The 9,366-nt window shown below is 51.1% G+C and overlaps 1 long non-coding RNA gene across 1 annotated transcript; it reads left to right on the top strand.

Moving 5' to 3' along the window:
- Positions 1-249: 249 nt before the first annotated feature.
- On the top strand, positions 250-1,343 carry LOC146768555 (uncharacterized). Its single transcript, XR_014950118.1, has 2 exons — positions 250-328; positions 674-1,343. It is a non-coding gene; the product is annotated as an uncharacterized LOC146768555 (long non-coding RNA).
- Positions 1,344-9,366: the final 8,023 nt, after the last annotated feature.

Raw genomic sequence — 9,366 nt, 5'->3', positions numbered from 1 at the left:
GCAGCTCATATTTCCAAGTGCTTTATTTAACAGGAAGCTGGTTTGTTCCTTCTTGTGAGTAGGATCGTTGGCTTTGCATGGGCAAAGCCACTCCGGAATTTCAGGCTAAGAAAAGAGTTAGGGAACTCTTTTCAAACATAGTCCTGGAGAGGTAGCAAGCAGCTTGGCTTGGTGATCCTGTGGGGAAATAGAAGAATATCTGTTCTGATTTTTGTCTTCTCTTTCTTCCACAGCTGATTCTGTATCCCTGACTTCCCTTCACGTCAGGGACACGTGGCTTGGAGCACAGGAGCTGGATTTGTCACTTAGCTGCGGCAGGTTGGTGCAGGTAACGAATTACAGGTGACTTGGAAACTGGGGAACAAAGGGAAGGATCTGTTATGTCTCTTAGCAAAAAAATTGGCTCCATCAGGGCATTAATTCAGGGGACTGACACTTCACCTTTAACGTTCTGCCCTGCTCCATCCTCATCGCCGTGAGCCATGAGAGCCTCCTGAGCTGTTCTCCTATAGACCTACCTTGCCTGGTCAAAAAACAAATCAGTATTTTATTACTGGGTGCAAACTCAGGGGGAAGATTTTATTCAACATCTCTCAGTGGGACCTTAAAGCTCCAAATTCCCTTTTCTGGAACACTTTGAGAAACAATATTACTTCTGTAATTTTTATTACAGGCATTTTTATCTTTTTGAAGAACCAAAAAGACTGCATGCGTGTGCCCTTCATATCCATCCTCTGTCTAATACAGGACAGGAGAAGAAGGCTGCAGAGCTTCCTACACTGGGGTGTAAGTAGCCAGTATGAATAGAAGACTGGGCTAGGGAATTAGGACGGTTTGCTTGGGTTTAAAAAGCTTGAATGGCACTTCAAGACATTTATGTCAGACATGGTTTGTTTTTATTACCCTTTTTTTAATTAAAAAAAAAAACCCACACACACAAAAAAACCACAAACCAAACCAAAACAAAACCCTAATCCATCCCTGCTGCTGCGATGAGGGACCAAAACCCGCGTTCCCTGCGCTCGGAACAGGTGAGGGGTGGAACTAAAGCCCAAAGGATTTTCTGCTCAGTGACTGTAGCTGAGTTTTATTGGGAGCTCTCTGGGAAATCTGGCACATCGTTCGGGGATGTGGCCATGAGGGGAGCGGAGCCCAGCTGCAAACAGGCAGTGCCGGAGCGAGAACCTCTGCAATGCAAACCGGGCTTTCTTCCGTGGAATCCCGGCTGTGTGCTGCCCCAGGGCCTTTGTACAAATAGCGTCACCGGAGCTGCACGTTCCTTGTGATGTGGATGGGATTTTGCGGGGGTTCAATAAAAAGGAGATGCAAAATGAGGGAATTGCTTTTACGTGTAACTATTCTTGTCCTAGAGGAGCCATCAGCTCTGTCCCGAGAGCTGAGTTACGAGTGTGTGTGTTGAAAGAGCCGCAAGCCTTTAGGGGCTGCAGTTTGTGTGCCCTGTGCTGAGGTGCCCTGAGGAAATGTGTGAGCCGGAGGGAGCCGGGGCCGGGCGGAGGGAGCCGAGCTGTGGGAATGGGCGAATGGAGGCGGGTGCGGGCGGGACTAGGCGAGCGTGGGCGAAAGCGGCCGAAAGGGGCCGAGGAGGCGAGCGGAGCCGAGCTTTGCCGAGTTCAGCCGAGGCGAGCCGAGCTTTGCCGAAGAGCCGAATGGAGGCGAATGCGGCCGGAAATAGCCGAGCGTGGCCGACAGTAGCCGAAGCTGGCCGAGGAGCCGAGTGCAGCCGAACGGAGCCGAGCTCTGCCGAGCGCAGCAGCCCGGGCAGGGGGGGCGCCGGGGCGGAGCCGGGAGGATCCCCTCCTGTCCCTCTCTCTCCCGCTCCATCCTCCTGCCCGTATTCCCCTGAGTGTACCCTCTCTTTCCCCCGTTTCCGTGTCCCCCCCAAACCCGGCTCCTTCCTGTCCTGTCCTGTCCCTGCCCCGCTGCTCCGTTCCATTCCCCCTCTCTCCCTCCTCTGTGCCCCGTCCCTCTTGCTGCCCTGCCGGCCTTTCCCTTCCCCGCCCGCTTTCCTCCGCAGCCCGACCTCCCTCCCCGCCCTTTCGCATGTCCCGCTCTCCCTCCTCTCTTCCCGTCGCCCCTTCGCTTCTTTCCCCCGCAGCCGCGGGGCTCGGGGCGCCGGAGAATAAAGCCCCGAGGGCCGGAGCCCGGCGCCCCCCGGGCCTTGCGGGAGTCCCCGCACGGGCCCGGAGCTCTCGGCGGATCCCCCGCGCCGCTCGGACCCCGCCCCGGCGCTGCCGGACCTGCGGCTCCGCCGGCATCGCGCTGCGAGCGGCCCCCGCTCCGTGCCGTGCCGGCCGTGCCGCGTCCCCGCCGCCTCTGCCGCTCCCTCTTTCTGCCCCTGGCCCGCGACAGCGAGGCGGGGCAGGAGCTTCGAGCCTTCTGGGGGCTGCCCCCCTTTCTTGTTGCGGCGGAGTCCCTTTCTGGGGGATGGAGGTGTGGGAAGGGCTGGAAGGGAGTGCTGGGCTGCTGTCCGGGGCAGTTTGATTCGCCCTGTGCCTTCTTCGGGGGTCAGGGTTAGGGGCTGAAGACTCGGGGCTCTGATGGCATTTGGGGCACCCCAAGGTCCCCAGGAGAGGGACGCACACTGCGGTGGAGGAGCGGGTGGGTGGCGAATGAGGGGAGGGGGTCACGCTGGGTGCCGTCCCGCAGAGGGACCCAAAGCTGCCCCAAAATTCCCAGGGAGGGGTGTGTGTAGAATACCAAAACCTGGCAAGTGTTTCGTTTTTATAGCTATTGGTAAAGAACAGGAATCTATGGCTAAACTCATTTGGAAAGAAGCCCTCTCTCTATCCACTCATTTGTACCCACGAATGTAGGAAACTCTGACTGGGGACGGGCAGTAGTTTTGAAAATCATGCCCTAGCGTTTTTCTCTAGGAACGAACCAAGCGAGTGCCCTGAAACCAGCGGAGCAAGGGGCTGAAGGGAACAGAAAGGGCTCCCGGCACCTTTTGCCTCCGTTCTCAGCTATTCCCCAAAACGTGTCGCAGTCCTGGAAGAGGCGTTTGCCATGCAGCCTGCCAAAATAAAGACCTGTCAAATCCTAGCTCTGCCTTTTGTTTAACGTGTTCTTACTTCCTATTTATGTCATCACAGAAAGCAAGGAAGGAAGAAATGTGACTGGTTCCCACTATTGCTCCGTGCAGGCATTTTTAAAGGCTGCTGTACTTCTATCCTCTTTTTCCCCTCCAAGCTTGACTTTTCCCCTCCTTTTTCGAGGTCTGCTGCTTTGGGTGTCCCAAGGAGGGCTGAGTTCCTCGGCAGGGGTCTTAGGAATTGGTGCTGATTCTGCTTTTTGCGAAGGTGTATCAAAGTGTGCCAGCAAAAGGACTGTTTTCTCCAGGGGAAAGCTTTCTCTCAATGACCATCAATGCATGTACGTGCTTTAATCGTGTACCCAGATGGATTAAGAAAAGACAACACCCGTAGCAGATTTCCAATGGATCAGTGTCTGTGAGAAGTGGGCTGTGTGCTGGAGATGGAGAGACGCTGTTGGAGGGTGGCAACAGCGGCAGGTGTGAGCTGATGTGAGGATGATGAGGGCTCAGAGCAGCCCCAGGTGTGAGCTGTGAGGATGAGGAGGAGGGGCGGCTCCTGCCGGGGGGAGGTTATTTTAGGGCGAGGGTTTGTCTTTGCTGGCTTTTGCACGGAGCTGCTGGAGGAGAGGAGTTTTTGGGGGGCTCCCGGGGCTGTCTCCTGGAAGGACGGTGGGCGCTTCGGACAGGGTCCGGGGAATCCCCTGGATACACACTTGGGCACGTGAAGCATTGCTCAAAGGAGGAGCTGAGGGACAAACCTTTGTGCCGAGAAGCAGCAGCCGAGCAGGTGAGCCGGTGCGCTTTTATAACGGGGACTTTTCCCCTTTCCCTTTGAAATTTCGTCATCCTGAGGTTGAATTGGAGGGGGCAGTCCTGTTGTCCCCCCTTTTAAGGGGTTTGGACTGAGGTAAAAAGCCCCCTTTTGCCATGGTTTGAGGCAAGGCGCTTCTTTTCTTCTCTTCTAGAGGACGCGATTGAAGGGAAGCCTACGTTTCTTTTCCCTTGTTGGGGTGAGGTGAGCGCCGGAGCGTGGCGTCAGAGTCGGGGCTGCAGAGGAAGGGAGCTGCAGCCGTGGCAGCGCTGGCAGGGCGGGGGTCGGGCTGTGCCGCTGCATTCGGGGCGCTTCTTCTGCCCCCGGCCCGGCAGCGAAGGGTGCGGCGCGGAGCCCTGCCGGCAGTGCCGGGGCTGGCCGGGGCGGAAGGGGAGCTGGGCGCGGCTGGGCTGCCGCGGGCCCGCCGGAGCCGCGCCGGTGCGAGCCGTGCGGAGCCGAGCGGAGCTTTGGCCGGGCCGGCGGGCGGGGGAGGCGGCGCGGGCGGGGCCGGTGCCGGCCGGTGCCGCCGCTCCGTCCGCTCCGGGCGCGGGGCTCGGGCGCCGCCGGGGCCCCCCGGGCCCGGTGCCGGCCCCGCCGGGCCGGGGGCAGCGGGCGGGGGTCTGCCGGCGCGGCGCCGCCTCTGCTGCCAGAGGAGCCGCTTTCCTGCCGGAGCCGCGCTGCGCCCGGGGCCGGGAGCGCGGCTCCGCATCTTCCAGCCTCCCTCGCTGCGCTGCTTTTGAGGCGCTCCTGAGGAGCTCCTGGGATCGGTGGCTTTTGATCAGAGTCGCTGTAGCAGAAGGGCCTCGGGCACTTCTTGGTTGTTACCGTTCTTGCTTCGGCTGCTCATGGCAAGGTTTTTGTTTTTGGGTTGAGTGTTGTTGTTGGATTTATTTTTGATCGGTTCTTAGGTTTTTTAAGGATGCGTTTCTAAAGGTTTACACTGGTTTTTATGGGTCGGAGCATGGAATAGAGGGTCGTTTTTCAATTCGGTTGTGGAGGCTTTTATTAGCGCGAGGGCGTAGTATTTGTTTTGCTGGGCTTGAGGGAGTGCCCTGGAGTTAATCGGTGAGGTTTTTTTTAATATTGATGAATGCATTCTTGTTTATTACACTATAGGGGTTTCATTCGTTTGGCTTATTTGATTGCCGTGTATGTTTCATTGTTGCAGAGAACTTGGGAGATATTGTTTGTGGTTACATATCTCTTTTGGCGACGTGTTTCTTTCTAGGTGGTATTTGTGTTTTGATGGTTTGAGGCAATTTTTGTTTCTTGAGTTAGGAATACTTATTTTGTTGTTGTTAATTTAATTTTTTTTTTGTTGTTGTTTGATGTGTTTGGTTGTTGTTTTTATTGGTTTTATTTTTGGGAGCATGGGCATTTCCATGGTGGATCTCTTTAGGTGTTTATTTTATTTGGGGGGTGAATTTTTTGTTTCTTCGTGGTTCCCATATTTTTATATCTGTAATTATTTGGTGGTTTTTTTTAGTTAATTTTATAGAGCGTTGGGTTCTCTTTATGAGTTAAAGTAGTGGTAGAGTTTTGGTTATTATTTTTTTTAGAATCGTTGGGAGTCTCTTGTATGGTTTGGAGTATGGTAAGTTAGTTGGCTTTTTTTTTTTTCCTTTAGAGTGGTTTTTGTGATTTGCTGTGTGGGTGTCTATAGGGTTTTTAAAATGTTTGTTTCGTTTTTGTGACGTGATAAGAGCTGCTAGTGAAAGGAGTGTAGTGCGGGTTTTTTTTTGCTGGTAGTTGGTTGGCTGGTGGAGCCTTTCTGAATTTTTTGGACGGTATTGGTGGGAATTTGATGCTGTTTGTTTTGGCATTTTATTTTTAGGAATTAGATTATAACTGCAGTGTTTTAACTATAACTCTGATGAAATAGAACACATGCATAAACATGATAATGGGAATATGAAACTTCAATTTTAAATGTAAATGGAAAACATATACATTAAACATGTAACATAAATAATGCTGTCCATTACAATTAGGTATAACCTTGTTTGATATGGAGTATTTTATATGTTTATATGCATATAAATATCGATTATAAACATAAATGTCCATACAGAAATGTATAATTAATACATGTGGATATATGAATATTACAAAACAATAGGAATCAATACAGTACCTAATGCGTATTTTACTCTATGTGTCTTATTATAACGCATTTCATGTCATAAATACTGTATATCGAAATATAGTACCTCAATATGTTGTGATAGAATAGATGAGTACTTGTAAAAATCAAAAATAGAAGTATAGAAATATTTAAATATAATTTAGAATAAAGGGGATTTTTATTTTCGATTTGGTAGTAGGTAGGGGTTTTATTATTAAAATTATGACTAGAAATAAAATAAAATTAGAAGTCTTTGTATAGAAATATATCCTAAATACGTTAAGATCTATATGAAAATTCAAAGGTAAGTAAATATAAGTATTAGCAGTGTGTACGAAATAGAATTTAAAAAATAATTTATCTATCTCGCTACCTTATTATATATATATAAAATATATTTATAAATACGTCTATATAAAGTAGAAGTTCAAATGTGACTATAATGATGAAAAAAATATAAAAATATTCGAAAATCGTTTAAAAAAAGGGCTTTTTTTGTTTTTATTTGGTTGTTGGCAGGGCTTTAATGGAAAAGATATGAATATACATTTTAGTTTGATATCATTCTAAATATGGAAATATATAATCAATGTCTACAGGTGTATATATAAAAACATAAAAGTGAAATAAAAATTAGAATAGGAATAAATGTTAAGAAATTTAAAAAATACGATTATACGTCAATATCCATTACCAATCCGACTGTGAGTATAAATCTGAAAAATATAAAACCAAGCCTTGTTGAAATGCAGTTTAGGAGGAAAGCTTTTTTCTTTCGGTTCCTGTCGGGTCGCAGGCAGGCTTTTTGTTCCGTTCTTTCCCGCGCGGACGCTTTGGGGCGTTCGCTGCCGAGGCCGTGCCGGCGGGGACGGCGCGGTGCTGCCGCCGTGTGGGCAGAGAGCGGTACTGCAGCCCGCCGCCCGCGGCCGCCATCTTGGGAGTGGCGTGGCGCGGCCTCGCTTGACCTTCTCGAGAGGGCGCGAAAACGAGGACGTTGAAACTCGAGGACCCGTGTCTGTTTTTTACACTGCCTGAATTGCGCGCAACGCCGGCGCCCCCCGACGGGATTTTCCGCGGCGGTTCTGGTGCCGTGCACACGGGCTGTGGGGTCAGCAGCACCGCGAGCGTGCGGGTTTTTGGCGGGAGCCGACAGGCATGGGCGAAAAACGCCTCTCTCCGTCAAGGTCCCCACGGGCCGCCATCGTGTCGCGGACCCCCTGGACAAGTGCTGCCGCCTTGTGGGCACAGGGCGGTACTGCAGCCCCCCAGCCGGAGCCCGGCCGAAGCGGCGGGAGGGGCGAGGGGCGGGAGCGAGCGGCGAGCGGGGCGGTGTCTGTGAGTGAGGGGAGGGCTGGAGGCGGCTCCGCGGGCCGAGGGCGGCCGGGGCCGGTGCCGGCGGGCGGCGGAGGCGCGGTCGCAGCGCTCCCGGGCCGCGGCCGAGCGGCATCGGAGCAGGGCTGCGCCGCCTTTCCCGGCCCCGCGCCCCTCTCCAGACGCCGGGAGCGGCCGCGTGCCGGAAAATGCCGCCGGGGCGGCGGAGCGGGGCCCTGGCTCTGCCCGCCCCTCCTGCCGCCCTCCCTGGAATGGTTCGAGGCGTTATGAGTTTATTGAGGTAGAAACATTTATCTTGTTGTTACTAATTTAAGGTTTTTTTTTTTTGTTGGTGTTTTTTTGTTGTTGTTTGTTTGTTTGGTTTTATCTTCGGTTTTGTTTTGTTTTGGGTTTTTTTGGGGGGGGAATCTAGAAAGATACCTTGTGTTCCTGGAATGTTGCATTCTACCTCTGTTGTTTTCCCAGTTAGTCTGGATCCTCTGCTTACGTTTTTCCCTTCACTTATTAGATTTCGTGGATATGCTGGCTGTTCTGATGGAGGGCAGTGATGGCTTAGATCAAGAAGTTGGGTTCTCTTTAAATGAAGATGTGATTATCCAAACAGTTCCCTGCAGTGCTGTTGCCCCTGCTGCATTAGCAGCCAGGAATATGCTGTTGCTTCAGTCTGAAAATGGAACAGGTACTGGGTTTTTTCTTATGTTTTGTGTCATTTCCAGCAATGGAGTGAAAGTAGGAGAAGGAGAAGATTTTAATTGCATTCATCCATACAGATGTCTTTTGTGGACCCATTTGGGCTAGTTGACTAAATCTGGCATAAAAGATAGCACAGAGATTTTAACTGTTGAAAAACTCTGAGCAGGAAGTGTTCCCACAGTGCAAGAATCCTTTGAGTCAGGGTGCTTTAATACTGTAATTCATAAGTTGTCTAGAGGAGGAATAGAAGAAAGTTAAACTAAGCTACCTTTTCAGGAAGAAGAACTAAACCTCATTAGAAGTCTGTATGGACACTCATTCTGCAAATTAAAGGAGCAGGAAGGAAGGCAATTGATGGTGCTTCAATTCTCCATCAGAGGCCTAAGACAAATGTCTCTTAACAGATTTCTTAATTCAGTTAGTGTATTTTCATTTCCCTGAATGACTCCAGGTAGACAAAGGCACAAGGGAATAGTGGGTTTTGAATAGCCCAGGATACTGCAGGTGGAGGTCCTCAGGAGGTGGCACGTGCTTTTTGGCTGTTGCCACAAACCATGGAGCTTTGAGCCATCCCAGGTGCCAGCAGCACCCTGAGCAGTGCTTACCAGCACCTGGCACTGGTAAACATTCCTGGCACAAAGGATTTTCTCTCTGTGGCCGAGCTGTGTCCGTGCAGGTAGCAGGGACAGCCATGCCATGGTCAGGGTTGCTGCTGCAGCACGTCCCATTCTGTCCTGGTAGGATTCGCTGAGCGCTAGTCACAAGAAGAGTGTCTAAAGTGATTTCTAAGAGAAAAGCTGCACGGGGTCAAACACGATCTTTCCTGTGGTTTTTGTAGCCAGATCACCGTCGGTTCCCAGCACTGAACCAGGGCAGGGTGTGCCGTAGCTTGGCTCGTCCCTGAACGGGTGCCACCGTGCCTCTCCCTTCTTTACTGCCCAAAGCTTTGTGTCCAGGCACAAGGGGAGTAGAGAAGCTTCCTGCCAGGAGATTGAGAGGCAGCCCGTGTGCTCATTCTTCTGTTCCATGAGCCTTTCCTGGCAGAGACGGGGCTGCATGGCGCTCCCTGCATTTGCAGCACTGGTACTTGCTGATAGCACAGCTTCTTCTCCCATCCTCTTGCTGGCTGCGAGGTCCTGTTACCTTCCCTCATGTTACTTTCTGGCTCTTTTCATCCCTAACTGAATTTAGTTTTCCCTTGGGAGTGATCCCTGGGCTTCTGGTGCTTGCCCGTTTCTCTCTGCATGCTATATAATTTTATTGTTCTGGGAAGACTTAAGTTTCCGCTTAAGCTAACAGGGTGATCAAAAAAATGTATATAAAATGTCTTAGCTTTGGCCTTCTCTGCCG

The sequence above is a fragment of the Lonchura striata genome, chromosome 1 (assembly GCF_050655825.1).
Source record: "Lonchura striata isolate lonStrDom1 chromosome 1, ASM5065582v1, whole genome shotgun sequence".
In the NCBI taxonomy this organism is placed as follows: Eukaryota; Metazoa; Chordata; class Aves; order Passeriformes; family Estrildidae; genus Lonchura; species Lonchura striata.
This window is presented reverse-complemented; position numbering and strand designations above follow the sequence as displayed.